This window comes from Diorhabda carinulata, chromosome 12, assembly GCF_026250575.1.
Source record: "Diorhabda carinulata isolate Delta chromosome 12, icDioCari1.1, whole genome shotgun sequence".
NCBI lineage: Eukaryota > Metazoa > Arthropoda > Insecta > Coleoptera > Chrysomelidae > Diorhabda > Diorhabda carinulata.
Genome location: NC_079471.1, coordinates 344,923 through 364,925, shown reverse-complemented (window position 1 = coordinate 364,925; position 20,003 = coordinate 344,923). Strand labels below are relative to the sequence as shown.

Below are 20,003 nucleotides of genomic sequence, written 5' to 3'. Positions count from 1 at the left end.
GGGAGTTGCTGGGGGTAGATGGACAGTCGGAGGAACTAACTAGGTTCCAAAAAACCTCTAACCAGAGAGCAATACACCTGGAGCAGCTTGAAATAGAAGACAGACACCTGGTTGTGTTGTACAAAGGAAAACGTGACTTCTGGAGGAAATTCCTGAATGGTTTGGACGGAAATCTGATCGGAAACAAAAACCGAGTTGGTTTTTATTGAATCTGGCGGTTTTTCGAAACAGTAATAAACATAATTAAACTTATTCATCGCGATTCAGACGACAATAAACTCAATCCATCGAAGACTCGGTTCCGGAAGAGAAAAATGCAGCTCAGAGGAAAACTGGGAGTTGCTGGGGGTAGATGGACAGTCGAAGGAACTAACTAGGTTCCAAAAAACCTCTAACCAGAGAGCAATACACCTGGAGCAACTTGAAATAGAAGACAGACACCTGGTTGTGTTGCCCAAAGGAAAACGTGACTTCTGGAGGAAATTCCTGAATGGTTTGGACGGAAATCTGATCGGAAACAAAAACCGAGTTGGTTTCTATTGAATCTGGCGGTTTTTCGAAACAGTAATAAACATAATTAAACATCTTCATCGCGATTCAGACGACAATAAACTCAATCCATCGAAGACTCGGTTCCGGAAGAGAAAAATGCAGCTCAGAGGAAAACTGGGAGTTGCTGGGGGTAGATGGACAGTCGGAGGAACTAACTAGGTTCCAAAAAACCTCTAACCAGAGAGCAATACACCTGGAGCAGCTTGAAATAGAAGACAGACACCTGGTTGTGTTGTACAAAGGAAAACGTGACTTCTGGAGGAAATTCCTGAATGGTTTGGACGGAAATCTGATCGGAAACAAAAACCGAGTTGGTTTTTATTGAATCTGGCGGTTTTTCGAAACAGTAATAAACATAATTAAACTTATTCATCGCGATTCAGACGACAATAAACTCAATCCATCGAAGACTCGGTTCCGGAAGAGAAAAATGCAGCTCAGAGGAAAACTGGGAGTTGCTGGGGGTAGATGGACAGTCGAAGGAACTAACTAGGTTCCAAAAAACCTCTAACCAGAGAGCAATACACCTGGAGCAGCTTGAAATAGAAGACAGACACCTGGTTGTGTTGTACAAAGGAAAACGTGACTTCTGGAGGAAATTCCTGAATGGTTTGGACGGAAATCTGATCGGAAACAAAAACCGAGTTGGTTTTTATTGAATCTGGCGGTTTTTCGAAACAGTAATAAACATAATTAAACTTATTCATCGCGATTCAGACGACAATAAACTCAATCCATCGAAGACTCGGTTCCGGAAGAGAAAAATGCAGCTCAGAGGAAAACTGGGAGTTGCTGGGGGTAGATGGACAGTCGGAGGAACTAACTAGGTTCCAAAAAACCTCTAACCAGAGAGCAATACACCTGGAGCAACTTGAAATAGAAGACAGACACCTGGTTGTGTTGTACAAAGGAAAACGTGACTTCTGGAGGAAATTCCTGAATGGTTTGGACGGAAATCTGATCGGAAACAAAAACCGAGTTGGTTTCTATTGAATCTGGCGGTTTTTCGAAACATTAATAAACATAATTAAACATCTTAATCGCGATTCAGACGACAATCCATCGAAGACGCGGTTCCGGAAGAGAAAAATGCAGCTCAGAGGAAAACTGGGAGTTGCTGGGGGTAGATGGACAGTCGAAGGAACTAACTAGGTTCCAAAAAACCTCTAACCAGAGAGCAATACACCTGGAGCAACTTGAAATAGAAGACAGACACCTGGTTGTGTTGTACAAAGGAAAACGTGACTTCTGGAGGAGGTTCCTGAATGGTTTGGATGGGATCTATTGAATCTGGAGGTTTTTCGAAACATTAATAAACATCTTCATCATAAACATCTTCTTTCCTTATATGTTTGATACATTTTAGACAGAATTTTGAGGTTAACGTCCGTTTTCTACAACCTCTAAGATAAATCAGCGGAAAATTTTCATAATTTAGGGGTCGAGGCTGGTAAAATAGAAAATTCAATTCAAAATTACGTGATTATACTGATTTTTTTAGACTGCACATTAAATATCGATGAAACAACAACTGGTGAATAATCTTCGGAAGAGTACAGTTGGTTCGAGTGACTCACCAGCTAAATTGGACCCGGCAGCATCAAAATCGATTCATCTACTTGTAAATCAGACTTTTCGGAGATGCGAGACAAACAATTTACCAAAAAAACAACCACGAAATTCGATTAGACAAAAGAAGAAGAACCAGCAGGACCAATGAGTATCAAAGATGCTTCGAAATGAAAACCGAACGAATCTGGAACATCTGTAAGATATCGTAAGATGGGGAAGACAAAGCGAAAGATAAGAAAAAGACTGCTACGCATCGTACTCGTAGGGAAACGATAACCACCAAAGAGATGGACGGACATCTGGTAGTCCACCTCCCAGGAACTGATACAGACCAAACTGCAAAACCAACAGATCGTTAGAAGATGTCGAAGGATTGAAACCCGATAAGTTTTACGAAGGACGCTCGATATTTACGTAGTCGTCGACGTCGTGGATATTAACCCCCCTCGTCTACGATTGGAGCATCGCGTAAGTTGAGTTGTTTGTAGATAAACGGGTCGCATTTTCATCACAGATAATACCGAGAGTAAACATCGGCCCGTTAGTTGTGTTAGTTCAGTAACTCGAATAATTTACCCGCGATAGAACTGCAGCGAGCGGTAAGTTTGTCGAGAGGGAAAAGACGCCGGGGAAAAGCGTCGCGTAACGATGACGAGACAAGCTGTTTGTACCCGGACCGCGGAATGTCAATATTTGGTCGTATAGAAAGAGATATTGCCGGAAGTGTCGGAATTCGAATGAGGAATCGCAAGATATCTTCGATGGATAGAAGTTTCTTCTGCAGAAGATTCGGAGTAACGTGGAACGGTCGATTCCGAATGGTGCGCCAGCATATCTTCGCTAGAAGTGTTTTGAACAATCGGAGAAACCAATCGCGGAAGTCGAACCGAGATTAGTTCAATCAAAAAACGTTTTGGAACAGTCCAAACATCGAATTGGAGTGTCTACAACCAACAGATTGTTTCGGAGGTACCTCAATCAACAAAAACGTTTTTGGAACAGTCGAAACATCGATTTGAAGTACCATCAACCAGAAGATTGGTTTGGAGGTACCTAAAAAACGTTTTGGAACAGTCAAAACATCGAATTGGAGTGTCTGCAACCAACAGATTGTTTCGGAGGTACCTCAATCAACAAAAACGTTTTTGGAACAGTCGAAACATCGATTTGAAGTACCATCAACCAGAAGATTGGTTTGGAGGTACCTAAAAAACGTTTTGGAACAGTCAAAACATCGAATTGGAGTGTCTGCAACCAACAGATTGTTTCGGAGGTACCTCAATCAACAAAAACGTTTTTGGAACAGTCAAAACATCGATTCGAAGTGACATCAATGAACAGATTGTTTTGGGGATGTCTCGATCAACATATAAACGTCCCCTCGTATAAATAGGGAGCGTCGAAACGTGACCTATCATTATGTAGCTCTACCACGTTGAATAACTGTCAGTTTAATTATTAATTCGCTGTTCGGTTTTTGATTGCCCGGTCGGAATGGAACTGGAATATTTTGGAACGGGGGTTAATTCCACGTATAGTTTTGTTTTATCGTATCCGAACATCGAATCAAGTTATATTTTTATTTCGCGAGTACGGTTAAAGGGTTGTTTCAACTGTGATTGATAAAATCGATTCATTGATTACTATAAAGCAATCGACAACGACAAGTTAAAATTCGTACTATGATCTATTGATCTAGATAATCGTCTACTAGATTGAGAAATTAACGTTATTTTTAATATGAAAATAATTTTTTTCTCGGATAAAACTTCGTCTCTAATGAAAATTAAAGTTTGAACGAATCTCAATATTTCGAAAACTCATTCAAATAAGGTAATACGTAAAAAAACTCCTATAGAATGTGTTCGATCATCCATTTTATAATACAGACTTTGTTGTTTATCTCTTTTTAAACATAAAATCGTTAATTAGTAGTTTCAACATTTCAACGATAATAACGAATTAATTTAATTTAATTTAACTTTGTGAATGTACCTCGTATTATTTTAAAACTGTTTTTTTTTGAATAGTTATTTATCCAAAATGTGATTTCTTTTGTAATTGGATATCTCTATCGGTTTAAATAATCTTTTTTTGATTATTAATTTCAATATTTTGATGTTTTTTTTTCTATTTTGTATAAAAATATATAAAAAAACAATTTAAACTAATGTACTAAATAATAATTGTTTGGATTTCGTCATTAATCTCCCGTACTATATTTTCGTCGAATTTTGACGAATAAATGACAAAAAATTTTTTGTATTATCACTAAATCGCAAATTTCGATTATTAATTTCAATATTTTGATGTTTTTTTTTCTATTTTGTATAAAAATATATAAAAAAACAATTTAAACTAATGTACTAAATAAAAATTGTTTGGATTTCGTCATTAATCTCCCGTACTATATTTTCGTCGAATTTTGACGAATAAATGACAAAAAATTTTTTGTATTATCACTAAATCGCAAATTTCGATTATTAATTTCAATATTTTGATGTTTTTTTTTCTATTTTGTATAAAAATATATAAAAAAAACAATTTAAACTAATTTACTAAATAAAAATTGTTTAGATTTCGTCATTAATCTCCCGTACTATATTTTCGTCGAATTTTGACGAATAAATGACAAAAAATTTTTTGTATTATCACTAAATCGCAAATTTCGATTATTAATTTCAATATTTTGATGTTTTTTTTTCTATTTTGTATAAAAATATATAAAAAAAACAATTTAAACTAATGTACTAAATAAAAATTGTTTGGATTTCGTCATTAATCTCCCGTACTATATTTTCGTCGAATTTTGACGAATAAGTGACAAAAAATTTTTTGTATTATCACTAAATCGCAAATTTCGATTATTAATTTCAATATTTTGATGTTTTTTTTTCTATTTTGTATAAAAATATATAAAAAAACAATTTAAACTAATGTACTAAATAAAAATTGTTTGGATTTCGTCATTAATCTCCCGTACTATATTTTCGTCGAATTTTGACGAATAAGTGACAAAAAATTTTTTGTATTATCACTAAATCGCAAATTTCGATTATTAATTTCAATATTTTGATGGTTTTTTTTCTATTTTGTATAAAAATATATAAAAAAACAATTTAAACTAATGTACTAAATAAAAATTGTTTGGATTTCGTCATTAATCTCCCGTACTATATTTTCGTCGAATTTTGACGAATAAGTGACAAAAAATATTTTGTATTATCACTAAATCGCAAATTTCGATTATTAATTTCAATATTTTGATGGTTTTTTTTCTATTTTGTATAAAAATATATAAAAAAACAATTTAAACTAATGTACTAAATAAAAATTGTTTGGATTTCGTCATTAATCTCCCGTACTATATTTTCGTCGAATTTTGACGAATAAGTGACAAAAAATTTTTTGTATTATCACTAAATCGCAAATTTCGATTATTAATTTCAATATTTTGATGGTTTTTTTTCTATTTTGTATAAAAATATATAAAAAAAACAATTTAAACTAATGTACTAAATAATAATTGTTTGGATTTCGTCATTAATCTCCCGTACTATATTTTCGTCGAATTTTGACGAATAAGTGACAAAAAATTTTTTGTATTATCACTAAATCGCAAATTTCGATTATTAATTTCAATATTTTGATGGTTTTTTTTCTATTTTGTATAAAAATATATAAAAAAAACAATTTAAACTAATGTACTAAATAATAATTGTTTGGATTTCGTCATTAATCTCCCGTACTATATTTTCGTCGAATTTTGACGAATAAGTGACAAAAAATTTTTTGTATTATCACTAAATCGCAAATTTCGATTATTAATTTCAATATTTTGATGTTTTTTTTTCTATTTTGTATAAAAATATATAAAAAAACAATTTAAACTAATGTACTAAATAATAATTGTTTGGATTTCGTCATTAATCTCCCGTACTATATTTTCGTCGAATTTTGACGAATAAATGACAAAAAATTTTTTGTATTATCACTAAATCGCAAATTTCGATTATTAATTTCAATATTTTGATGTTTTTTTTTCTATTTTGTATAAAAATATATAAAAAAACAATTTAAACTAATGTACTAAATAAAAATTGTTTGGATTTCGTCATTAATCTCCCGTACTATATTTTCGTCGAATTTTGACGAATAAGTGACAAAAAATTTTTTGTATTATCACTAAATCTCAAATTTCGATTATTAATTTCAATATTTTGATGTTTTTTTTTCTATTTTGTATAAAAATATATAAAAAAACAATTTAAACTAATGTACTAAATAAAAATTGTTTGGATTTCGTCATTAATCTCCCGTACTATATTTTCGTCGAATTTTGACGAATAAGTGACAAAAAATTTTTTGTATTATCACTAAATCGCAAATTTCGATTATTAATTTCAATATTTTGATGTTTTTTTTTCTATTTTGTATAAAAATATATAAAAAAACAATTTAAACTAATGTACTAAATAATAATTGTTTGGATTTCGTCATTAATCTCCCGTACTATATTTTCGTCGAATTTTGACGAATAAATGACAAAAAATTTTTTGTATTATCACTAAATCGCAAATTTCGATTATTAATTTCAATATTTTGATGGTTTTTTTTCTATTTTGTATAAAAATATATAAAAAAAACAATTTAAACTAATGTACTAAATAATAATTGTTTGGATTTCGTCATTAATCTCCCGTACTATATTTTCGTCGAATTTTGACGAATAAGTGACAAAAAATTTTTTGTATTATCACTAAATCGCAAATTTCGATTATTAATTTCAATATTTTGATGGTTTTTTTTCTATTTTGTATAAAAATATATAAAAAAAACAATTTAAACTAATGTACTAAATAATAATTGTTTGGATTTCGTCATTAATCTCCCGTACTATATTTTCGTCGAATTTTGACGAATAAGTGACAAAAAATTTTTTGTATTATCACTAAATCGCAAATTTCGATTATTAATTTCAATATTTTGATGTTTTTTTTTCTATTTTGTATAAAAATATATAAAAAAAACAATTTAAACTAATGTACTAAATAATAATTGTTTGGATTTCGTCATTAATCTCCCGTACTATATTTTCGTCGAATTTTGACGAATAAGTGACAAAAAATTTTTTGTATTATCACTAAATCGCAAATTTCGATTATTAATTTCAATATTTTGATGGTTTTTTTTCTATTTTGTATAAAAATATATAAAAAAAACAATTTAAACTAATGTACTAAATAATAATTGTTTGGATTTCGTCATTAATCTCCCGTACTATATTTTCGTCGAATTTTGACGAATAAATGACAAAAAATTTTTTGTATTATCACTAAATCGCAAATTTCGATTATTAATTTCAATATTTTGATGTTTTTTTTTCTATTTTGTATAAAAATATATAAAAAAACAATTTAAACTAATGTACTAAATAAAAATTGTTTGGATTTCGTCATTAATCTCCCGTACTATATTTTCGTCGAATTTTGACGAATAAGTGACAAAAAATTTTTTGTATTATCACTAAATCGCAAATTTCGATTATTAATTTCAATATTTTGATGTTTTTTTTTCTATTTTGTATAAAAATATATAAAAAAACAATTTAAACTAATGTACTAAATAATAATTGTTTGGATTTCGTCATTAATCTCCCGTACTATATTTTCGTCGAATTTTGACGAATAAGTGACAAAAAATTTTTTGTATTATCACTAAATCGCAAATTTCGATTATTAATTTCAATATTTTGATGGTTTTTTTTCTATTTTGTATAAAAATATATAAAAAAAACAATTTAAACTAATGTACTAAATAATAATTGTTTGGATTTCGTCATTAATCTCCCGTACTATATTTTCGTCGAATTTTGACGAATAAGTGACAAAAAATTTTTTGTATTATCACTAAATCGCAAATTTCGATTATTAATTTCAATATTTTGATGTTTTTTTTTCTATTTTGTATAAAAATATATAAAAAAACAATTTAAACTAATGTACTAAATAATAATTGTTTGGATTTCGTCATTAATCTCCCGTACTATATTTTCGTCGAATTTTGACGAATAAGTGACAAAAAATTTTTTGTATTATCACTAAATCGCAAATTTCGATTATTAATTTCAATATTTTGATGTTTTTTTTTCTATTTTGTATAAAAATATATAAAAAAACAATTTAAACTAATGTACTAAATAAAAATTGTTTGGATTTCGTCATTAATCTCCCGTACTATATTTTCGTCGAATTTTGACGAATAAATGACAAAAAATTTTTTGTATTATCACTAAATCGCAAATTTCGATTATTAATTTCAATATTTTGATGTTTTTTTTTCTATTTTGTATAAAAATATATAAAAAAACAATTTAAACTAATGTACTAAATAAAAATTGTTTGGATTTCGTCATTAATCTCCCGTACTATATTTTCGTCGAATTTTGACGAATAAGTGACAAAAAATTTTTTGTATTATCACTAAATCGCAAATTTCGATTATTAATTTCAATATTTTGATGTTTTTTTTTCTATTTTGTATAAAAATATATAAAAAAACAATTTAAACTAATGTACTAAATAATAATTGTTTGGATTTCGTCATTAATCTCCCGTACTATATTTTCGTCGAATTTTGACGAATAAGTGACAAAAAATTTTTTGTATTATCACTAAATCGCAAATTTCGATTATTAATTTCAATATTTTGATGGTTTTTTTTCTATTTTGTATAAAAATATATAAAAAAAACAATTTAAACTAATGTACTAAATAATAATTGTTTGGATTTCGTCATTAATCTCCCGTACTATATTTTCGTCGAATTTTGACGAATAAGTGACAAAAAATTTTTTGTATTATCACTAAATCGCAAATTTCGATTATTAATTTCAATATTTTGATGTTTTTTTTTCTATTTTGTATAAAAATATATAAAAAAACAATTTAAACTAATGTACTAAATAATAATTGTTTGGATTTCGTCATTAATCTCCCGTACTATATTTTCGTCGAATTTTGACGAATAAATGACAAAAAATTTTTTGTATTATCACTAAATCGCAAATTTCGATTATTAATTTCAATATTTTGATGTTTTTTTTTCTATTTTGTATAAAAATATATAAAAAAACAATTTAAACTAATGTACTAAATAAAAATTGTTTGGATTTCGTCATTAATCTCCCGTACTATATTTTCGTCGAATTTTGACGAATAAGTGACAAAAAATTTTTTGTATTATCACTAAATCTCAAATTTCGATTATTAATTTCAATATTTTGATGTTTTTTTTTCTATTTTGTATAAAAATATATAAAAAAACAATTTAAACTAATGTACTAAATAAAAATTGTTTGGATTTCGTCATTAATCTCCCGTACTATATTTTCGTCGAATTTTGACGAATAAGTGACAAAAAATTTTTTGTATTATCACTAAATCTCAAATTTCGATTATTAATTTCAATATTTTGATGTTTTTTTTTCTATTTTGTATAAAAATATATAAAAAAACAATTTAAACTAATGTACTAAATAAAAATTGTTTGGATTTCGTCATTAATCTCCCGTACTATATTTTCGTCGAATTTTGACGAATAAGTGACAAAAAATTTTTTGTATTATCACTAAATCTCAAATTTCGATTATTAATTTCAATATTTTGATGTTTTTTTTTCTATTTTGTATAAAAATATATAAAAAAACAATTTAAACTAATGTACTAAATAAAAATTGTTTGGATTTCGCGATTAAGCTCCTGTACTATAATTTCGTCGACTGATTCTTTCATTTTCAATTCTCCCCAATTCTTTCATCCCTTATAAAGTAAGTATCCCCTTAATGCTCCCATTGTGTCCCGGTCATATCTTTTAATCTTCTTTTTGTCCTATTCAAAAATGTATATGGCGTCGACCAGTGGCGTACGGTTTATATAATAATAATAATTATTTGTAAATTTTATTCGCCACCAGTATTATTTTTTTCTATTAGAATTTATTGAAGAAGATTCGCGTCATAAACTAATTCGAAAATTAAAAAAAAAACGTAGTAAAAAAATCATTTTTCACTTCGTAAAACTTTTTTTAACTATCAAATCGTCAAAAATAATACAAAATAATATAAAATAGACTAAAAAACTAATTTCAACGATTCTAAATCCCCCTAATTTATTATTTATACCGAGAAACCATCAACATAAAATCTGGCTATTCATATTCGACACACCCCATACACACACACACACACACACACACACACACGCACGCACGCACAGCCCCTTCTAAATTATAAATGGAAAATTAAATTATATCCGAATACTTCCCATCAGCATAAATTATATAACGCCAACTCCCCTACGTGTTACATACACCCTTACGGAACTCGTAACTCACCCTACGAAAAGGGGAGAACCGCCACCTGGTCAGATTTAGTTGAATTTGCAAATAGATCAAAGTCAGGTTGATTTTTATTCATTTTTTTTTTTCAAATAAGGATCCTTAAGGGGTTGAATTAAATGGAAATTGATGTTAAGGGATGACGAATCGATTATAAAGAAAAACACCCCCTGCGATTACAAACATTTAATTTTTTTTTTATATAAAAAGCCAAAAAAAAAATCGCTAAAGACTAAATCTGGATAACTTTTGGACAATCACAATTTTCGATTTGGAGGGTGATTTAATCGAACGAGATTTTCCCCCCCTTTTTCGGAAAAATCGCCTGGTATTTGGATTCGGATGTGGCTCCGTTTCGAAACGAAAAATATTAAAACGAAAGCCGTTTGTCATTCGAGGAAAATCGTTTCTGAAGTGAGCTCGATTATCCGGGAAAATATTTACCCGAAATGAAAGGGATTTTCGACCCCGTCTATTAACGGTTAAAACGAACATCGATTTCCACGGCTCGTGATCACGTCAGTGGCCACTTTCCCGAGGCCGCAGCGGGCTTCGATGTTACACGAAATCTCTTACCGCATCATTCCCGATTCTCCCCTTTTCGTCCGCTCCCACTCCCTTTCTCGCACTTTCCGACGCTTTTGTTGGGATTTTCACGCTTCATTGACACATTCTAAATTGGAACTTGGCAATATGATCCCTTCTATCAATTCGGAATCGGATATTTAACACCGAAATGTCGTAAATAAATTAGTGTATTAGTGTAGTGTAGTGTAGTGTTTTTTTTTAATTAAATTAACGGTTTTTCCAAGGAAAATAGTCGTTTACCGGGAAATCTTGAGTCTGATAACACACTGGACGTGTCGAAAGCCTTTGACAGCGTTCGGCATGTCAACCTTCTAAATATCGTCCTCTCTTATCGATTGGTTAGTAGTTTTCTTAATGGCCGATCCATCCAGTTCGCTATCGTTGGAAACTAATACGATTTATGGATTTTCCGGACAAAAACACGTGACATTCCATGATTTTTGGCATAATTTCTTTACAAGAAAATCATGACATAAAGTAAAAAGTTATGAAACAAAAATACACGTTCCAAAAGGGACCTTTTTGCACTCAAAATGAAAAATAAAAATGTTTCAAATACCAAATATTACAGGTGGTAAAAAAAGGTGCAAGGAAAGTAGGCTGATACAAATACTTAAGTTACGAACTTATCGCCACGTCTAACCGCAGCATCCAAATATCGAAAATCAGAATTTTTCGATTATACTATGGGCGAATTCAAGGGAATATGGAAATTTTGGGTTTTTCATAAGAAAATTCAGCTTTTCGCAATGGAATTGAGTGCGTGGGGAAAAATCCATTTTGGAAAATGCGGTTTTTATAGGAAAAACGTTAAGAAAATGTTGGTTTTTCATAAAAAAATCACTTTTTCTTGAAACATTATTTCTTTACAAGAAAATCATGACATAAAGTAAAAAGTTATGAAACAAAATTACACGTTTCAAAAGGGACCTTTTTGTACTCAAAATGAAAAATAAAAATGTTTCAAATACCAAATATTACAGGTGGTAAAAAAAGGTGCAAGGAAAGTAGGCTGATACAAATACTTAAGTTACGAACTTATCGCCACGTCTAACCGCAGCATCCAAATATCGAAAATCAGAATTTTTCGATTATATTATGGGCGAATTCAAGGGAATATGGAAATTTTGGGTTTTTCATAAGAAAATTCAGCTTTTTGCAATGGAATTGAGTGCGTGGGAAAAAATCCATTTTGGAAAATGCGGTTTTTATAGGAAAAACGTTAAGAAAATGTTGGTTTTTCATAAAAAAATCACTTTTTCTTGAAACATTATTTCTTTACAAGAAAATCATGACATAAAGTAAAAAGTTATGAAACAAAATTACACGTTTCAAAAGGGACCTTTTTGCACTCAAAATGAAAAATAAAAATGTTTCAAATACCAAATATTACAGGTGGTAAAAAAAGGTGCAAGGAAAGTAGGCTGATACAAATACTTAAGTTACGAACTTATCGCCACGTCTAACCGCAGCATCCAAATATCGAAAATCAGAATTTTTCGATTATACTATGGGCGAATTCAAGGGAATATGGAAATTTTGGGTTTTTCATAAGAAAATTCACCTTTTTGCAATGGAATTGAGTGCGTGGGAAAAATCCATTTTGGAAAATGCGGTTTTTATAGGAAAAACTTTTTCTTGAAACATTTTTTTGTTCTATAAAGGAACTCGCTTTTCTACACCGAGAAAATTAATTTTCATAAAGATATTTTGATTTTTTATACGAAAATTTCCAATATTTTCGTATTTTTCACAAAAATAATCGATTTATCACACGAAAAATTAGTAATTTCCATTTGAAAATCGATTAAAAAACGAAAGAAATCTTTTCCCGTAAACTGTAAATATTTTCCTCGACTATCAGAAATAAGATCAGAGTCAAGTTTCTCGTTCCTTTGGGAATAAGGGAACTCACCCTAGTTTTCGGAATAGCAACCCCCCAGACGCCGGCGGTCAAATAAACTTCCCTCGCTTTTTGTATCGCGTTCGGGAAAACGTTAACCTCCACCCTCTTATCCATCATTAATTAATTTAAGTGAAGATCGAATCAACTCCGTTTTCCGACGAGTTTCACAAAATAGAAATAATAATTAACGAATCTGCCGTTTTCTTATAAATGAAGATGATTCCAGACGCACCTGGACCGACCTAGGCCACCAAGAGCTCCAAAAAGTACCATGGATGAAACGTCCATCACTTCGCAATCGAAGAACAATCAAAACGATGTGCTGAAGAGGTAAAACCGGTTCAAAACAAGGCAAAGATCGTTTTATCTACAGACGAGTGTCGTGGCGTCGGTTTTTCGTGAAAATTTCCATCGATTATCATCGAAAAAAGGAAAAACTATCAACGACGAGTTTTATTACAAAGTTTGAACGATGAAATCAAGCAAAAACGGCCGCAAATCAAGCAATCATCGAATTAAAGTTTGCATATACTGATTCGGATTATTTTCTGGTCCCAGGTTTGAAAAAAAATAATAAAGAAGTTATTGAATAAAACTGAGATCTAAAAGAAGATTTCTTTGTCGGTCCAGGTACTTTTGGGACTATCCTCGTACCTCGAGACCCAATTTGAGGGTGAAATAATTGAATTTCCTCTTAAATAATTTTGATTTACCATGGGATAATGTCTTTTGATCGTCGTTGAAAACCACCAGGTTCCATTAAACACTGAATCATCATCTCTAGGGAAGCATTTAGTAGTTGAAACATCAGTCCCGATACTGATCGTGGTTCGACTGTTTTTTCGACTTTTGATGCATGTTTTAATCTACCAGCTTCCTTAATCTTCAGCTCTACGCGTATCTGACGTTCGGGCCTCTAAATTTGGTGATCTGGAGGTGGCGCGACTGTAATTGCGTGGATCTGGTCTTTGCGAATTGGAGTTTCGGAAAATGAGACTTTCGATATCAAAATATGGTTCAATTGAGGGATATACACGCACCACGACGTCCACCCTCTTCAACCGCACAATTTTTGTTATACTACTATCGAAATAACTACGTTTGGTGGTTGAAATACTCGATAATACGATAATCCGGCAACCCTTGGTATATATACACACACACACACCGAATTAATGGGTAGCGAACGTGGTTTGTTTAATAATTCTCGTAATTTCTTTGGAGACGAATTCCGGTCACGAAACGCTACACCAACAACCTGTCCAGAATTCGTATCCGCGGAATAGCGAAGGCGTCTTGCATTTATATGCGATTTAATTCGAAAAGATGTAATAGAAGTTAATAATATGGAAGAAAAAATTACGAAAACCATCTGAAATCCGATTAACAGACGTTTACAAAACTAAATTAGACGTTTCCGTCGATATAAACTCGTAAATACCGAAAACGGATCCAACGAAAACTAATACAGAATATAAACAACCGAAAAACATCGTTTTCAAAAAAAGATTGTACGTTTTCTTTTATTAAACATCACGAATTAACGAGATGATCTTTTAAACTATTTTCTAAATACCGAGACGTCTGTCCAATGTAAACAACTTAAATTCCTTCCCTTTTCCGTTAGGACAACTTCCAATTGCTTTTTCATGATATAAGTGTCATTTTGAAGATTTTTAACTACTTGATGTTCGATAGGATTTAAATCCAGGCTACGAGTTGGTCAATATATATATAGAGTCGATTAATTCGGAACTGCCTGACTTTCGAACTACTCACAACCATTCCCGGCATTATCTGCCATTTTCTTTAATCAATCTGTCGTTTGAAACGACGGATTTGCGTCCAAACGCCTCGCCTGGGTTCTTCGATAACGGCGGAGGTTGTAGCACAACGCCGACTGACGCTTGAATGGCGGAATTTGTAGTGTATTACGTATGTCGTTGAAGAATGCTTCAGGGAATGGTTTAAAGCATCAACTTCATCGAACACCGTCCAAGGAGAAAGGGAAAATGAAAAATTTACTGATTTAAACTACGTCGCGCGAGCTAAGTCTCTAGAAACGGCGTAGTTTCGACGAAATCTGATCGCTTCGTGGTCTCGAGACAGAACGAATTTCTTCACGATTCCAAACGCCTCGCCTGGGTTCTTCGATAACGGCGGAGGTTGTAGCATAACGCCGACTGACGCTTGAATGGCGGAATTTGTAGTGTATTACGTATGTCGTTGAAGAATGCTTGTGGGAGTGGTTTGAAGCATCAATTTCATCGAACACCGTCCAAGGAGAAAGGGAAAATGAAAAATTTACTGATTTAAACTACGTCGCGCGAGCTAAGTCTCTAGAAACGGCGTAGTTTCGACGAAATCTGATCGCTTCGTGGTCTCGAGACAGAACGAATTTCTTCACGATTCCAAATGCCTCGCCTGGGTTCTTCGATAATGGCGGAGGTTGTAGCACAACGCCGACTGACGCCTGAATGTTAACAATGGCGGAAATTGTAGTGCGAGAGTTCTTGTATTACGTATGTCGTTGAAGAATGCTTCTGGGTGTGGTTTGAAGCATCAATTTCATCGAAAACTGTCACGCGAGCTAAATCGCTGAGATTTCGGCGTTCGAAATCTGATCTCGAGACGAATTTCTTCACGTTTCCAAACGCCTCGCCTGGATTCTCGTAAATATGCAATAAATAGCAGGTAGAAGGTTTTGGTTTTTTCCAAAACAAGGTATATCACATGGCGCGGTCGCTATTTATCCTATATATATTTTTGAAGAATAATGAAGTTTCGTTATTTACTGTACTAAAATGTTACGCGTCAAGGGTTTATACACGACGCGCTTATCCTTTTATTAGCTGTTTAAAATGTTTACTCGCCACAGGTCACTGCGTACCTCCCTCTCTCTCTTTCTATCTCTCGTTTTTTAAAACTCAGTTTACGCGTCGTTGAAAAACGAGTCGGGGTTATATCAAAAATGGACGGGGGTGGTTTACAATTCGGATGGGGAAGCTTCTGTATGCTTTGATTTAATTTGTAGGCAGTCGGTCATTAATTCGATCGCTTTTGTTGGCGATGGAAGTGTTTTATCGGTGATACAATCGGAATATTTAATGGGATCGATGTTTATAGCGATACGGAAAACGGTTTTAATGCGATTCGATATTTTCAACGGTGATTTTAGGGATGATACAACATTTGCGAGGATGTACGCGCGGCGGTTTCGCGCGTAGACTCGACATCTATGAAAGAAGACATCGGATTGGAGCTGGTGCAGGCGCGCACAGATGGAAACATCCGGTAGATGAATGGATTAGCGGAAAAAAGTGGAAAGATTGTTTGAAAGAAGATTTGTCCGTATAATTTGGAAGTCGAAAGGTCATAATGAGTTGTAGAAATGAAGAATATGATTTGAATTATAGTAATGACGGTATAAAACGTGCGTTGCGTGATTTAATTGAAGATTTTCGTTGTGGTCAGTCCAACGTAAAGTTTAGTAAAGTCGTTAGATGCCGAGTATTTACGTTGTTTTTCTTTTTGGCGAGTTTTCCAAATTTTTTAGATCTTTAGGAGTATTTGAAGTAAATGATAATAAATTACAGGATTTTTTTTAATCTAGTACGCGATTCGTTTTGTCAGGATGTTTTTTTAGCTTTCCAATAACTTTCAGTGTATAATAATCTTTTATAAAACGTATAACGACATTTTTCTGACTGTACGTTCAGATTTTTGATATTTGTCAGTTTTTTTTCTTAATTATTGACATTTTTTATTAATTTCGATATTTTTTATTGATTTTAAACGATTTTCGACACTTTCTGTCAATATTTCCTAAATTTGGATACTTTGAATCATTTAAATCAAAATCATATTTATGTCATTTTGGATATTTCGGTCTGTTCTATTTGAATTTTTTTATTTTTTAACACCTGTTTATTTTTACAGATTTTTTTCAACTTTTTTCTTTGTCTGTTGAAATTTTCGACATTTTCCGATTTTCTATACTTTTTTCTAGTTTTTGGTTGTTTTTTTAACAATTTTCGTAACTCTTATTCAGTTTTTTTCTAATTTTCGATATTTTCTTTCCACATTCTCTAATTTTTGTCATTTTTTCCATTCTTCTTTAATTATTGACATTTTTTTACCAATTTTCGATATTTTCTTTCGACATTCTCTAATTTTTGCCATTTTTTCCGTTCTTCTTTAATTATTGACTTTTTTTTACCAATTTTCGATATTTTCTTTCGACATTCTCTAATTTTTGTCATTTTTTCCGTTCTTCTTTAATTATTGACATTTTTTTTACCAATTTTCGATATTTTCTTTCGAAATTCTCTAATTTTTGTCATTTTTTCCGTTTTTCTTTAATTATTGACTTTTTTTTACCAATTTTCGATATTTTCTTTCGACATTCTCTAATTTTTGCCATTTTTTCCATTCTTCTTTAATTATTGACATTTTTTTTACCAATTTTCGATATTTTCTTTCGACATTCTCTAATTTTTGCCATTTTTTCCATTCTTCTTTAATTATTGACATTTTTTTTACCAATTTTCGATATTTTCTTTCGACATTCTCTAATTTTTGTCATTTTTTCCATTCTTCTTTGATTATTGACATTTTTTTTACCAATTTTCGATATTTTCTTTCGAAATTCTCTAATTTTTGTCATTTTTTTCCGTTTTTCTTTAATTATTGACTTTTTTTTACCAATTTTCGATATTTTCTTTCGACATTCTCTAATTTTTGTCATTTTTTCCGTTCTTCTTTAATTATTGACATTTTTTTTACCAATTTTCGATATTTTCTTTCGAAATTCTCTAATTTTTGTCATTTTTTCCGTTTTTCTTTAATTATTGACTTTTTTTTACCAATTTTCGATATTTTCTTTCGACATTCTCTAATTTTTGCCATTTTTTCCATTCTTCTTTAATTATTGACATTTTTTTTACCAATTTTCGATATTTTCTTTCGACATTCTCTAATTTTTGCCATTTTTTCCATTCTTCTTTAATTATTGACATTTTTTTTACCAATTTTCGATATTTTCCTTCGACATTCTCTAATTTTTGTCATTTTTTCCATTCTTCTTTGATTATTGACATTTTTTTTACCAATTTTCGATATTTTCTTTCGAAATTCTCTAATTTTTGTCATTTTTTTCCGTTTTTCTTTAATTATTGACTTTTTTTTACCAATTTTCGATATTTTCTTTCGACATTCTCTAATTTTTGTCATTTTTTCCGTTCTTCTTTAATTATTGACATTTTTTTACCAATTTTCGATATTTTCTTTCGACATTCTCTAATTTTTGTCATTTTTTCCGTTCTTCTTTAATTATTGACATTTTTTTTACCAATTTTCGATATTTTCTTTCGACATTCTCTAATTTTTGCCATTTTTTCCATTCTTCTTTAATTATTGACATTTTTTTTACCAATTTTCGATATTTTCTTTCGACATTCTCTAATTTTTGTCATTTTTTCCGTTCTTCTTTAATTATTGACATTTTTTTTACCAATTTTCGATATTTTCCTTCGACATTCTCTAATTTTTGTCATTTTTTTCCATTCTTCTTTAATTATTGACATTTTTTTTACCAATTTTCGATATTTTCTTTCGACATTCTCTAATTTTTGTCATTTTTTCCATTCTTCTTTGATTATTGACATTTTTTTTACCAATTTTCGATATTTTCTTTCGACATTCTCTAATTTTTGTCATTTTTTCCATTCTTCTTTAATTATTGACATTTTTTTTACCAATTTTCGATATTTTCTTTCGACATTCTCTAATTTTTGTCATTTTTTCCGTTTTTCTTTAATTATTGACATTTTTTTTACCAATTTTCGATATTTTCTTTCGACATTCTCTAATTTTTTTCATTTTTTCCGTTCTTCTTTAATTATTGACATTTTTTTTACCAATTTTCGATATTTTCTTTCGACATTCTCTAATTTTTGTCATTTTTTTCCGTTCTTCTTTAATTATTGACATTTTTTTTACCAATTTTCGATATTTTCTTTCGACATTCTCTAATTTTTGTCATTTTTTTCATTCTTCTTTAATTATTGACATTTTTTTTTACCAATTTTCGCAAATCTCATTCAGTTTTTTTCAAATTTTCGATATTTTCTTTCGTCATTCTCTAACTCTGAATTTAGTTCCGTCAGAATCTTCTTTAAGCTTCCCAATAACTGTCGGTGTTTGGGGTTGATTTTTCTACTATTAATTTTTCACGTGACTAATTTTCTTTTAACAGAAAAATGACAAAAATCTTTTTTCAAACTAAAAACTATTTTTAATAATTTCTTATAAAACGATTAAAACGTAGTATCAACTTAAAATTGTACTACGGCGCAAGATTCCCATTTCCAAATCGATTCTTTCCGTCATCTCTTTTTTCTCATTGCTCTTCTTCTTCTTTTTTTTATTGGCAATAAAGGTCCAACTTCACTGCACGTCACGATAAGGGCCGTTTTATCACGCTCCAGGGAATCGATTTCTCGTAATAAAATACAGAAAGGAAAACGTCTTGTTTGTAGATACGACGAAATATTTTTCAAAACGACGATATACATACCGTCGTTTAACAAAAATAAAAAAAAAAAGAAACTTTCGTTTGACGTACGGATTATCTATATATATATATATACAGTGTGGACAACATATGTTAACGAATTAAACGTTTGAAAAATCTTATAGTTGCTTGAAATATTTTCAAAATTTTGAATATTTTTTATCAAAATATTCTTCTTCTTTCATTATCTTATACGTTCCGAACGATATAAATCACAATCACATACATATATACGAGGTCCGGCTATTAAATAACGAAACTGCATACTTAGAGGACGTTTTAGACGTTCAGTACACGTTTCCTTCACTATTATAGTATTTGGGCGTGTTTTTGATGGTGATCATTATCCAGGTCGTCATGTAACTGTTTAAACTAAGGAAACAATGACCAAAATCAACTAAATTGTGCGTGCAG

General features: G+C 30.7%; 1 protein-coding gene across 1 annotated transcript in view; it reads right to left on the bottom strand.

Moving 5' to 3' along the window:
* LOC130900010 (transducin-like enhancer protein 4) overlaps positions 1–20,003 on the bottom strand; it is a 136,584-nt gene that overhangs the window by 76,970 nt on the left and 39,611 nt on the right. The window lies entirely within an intron of this gene.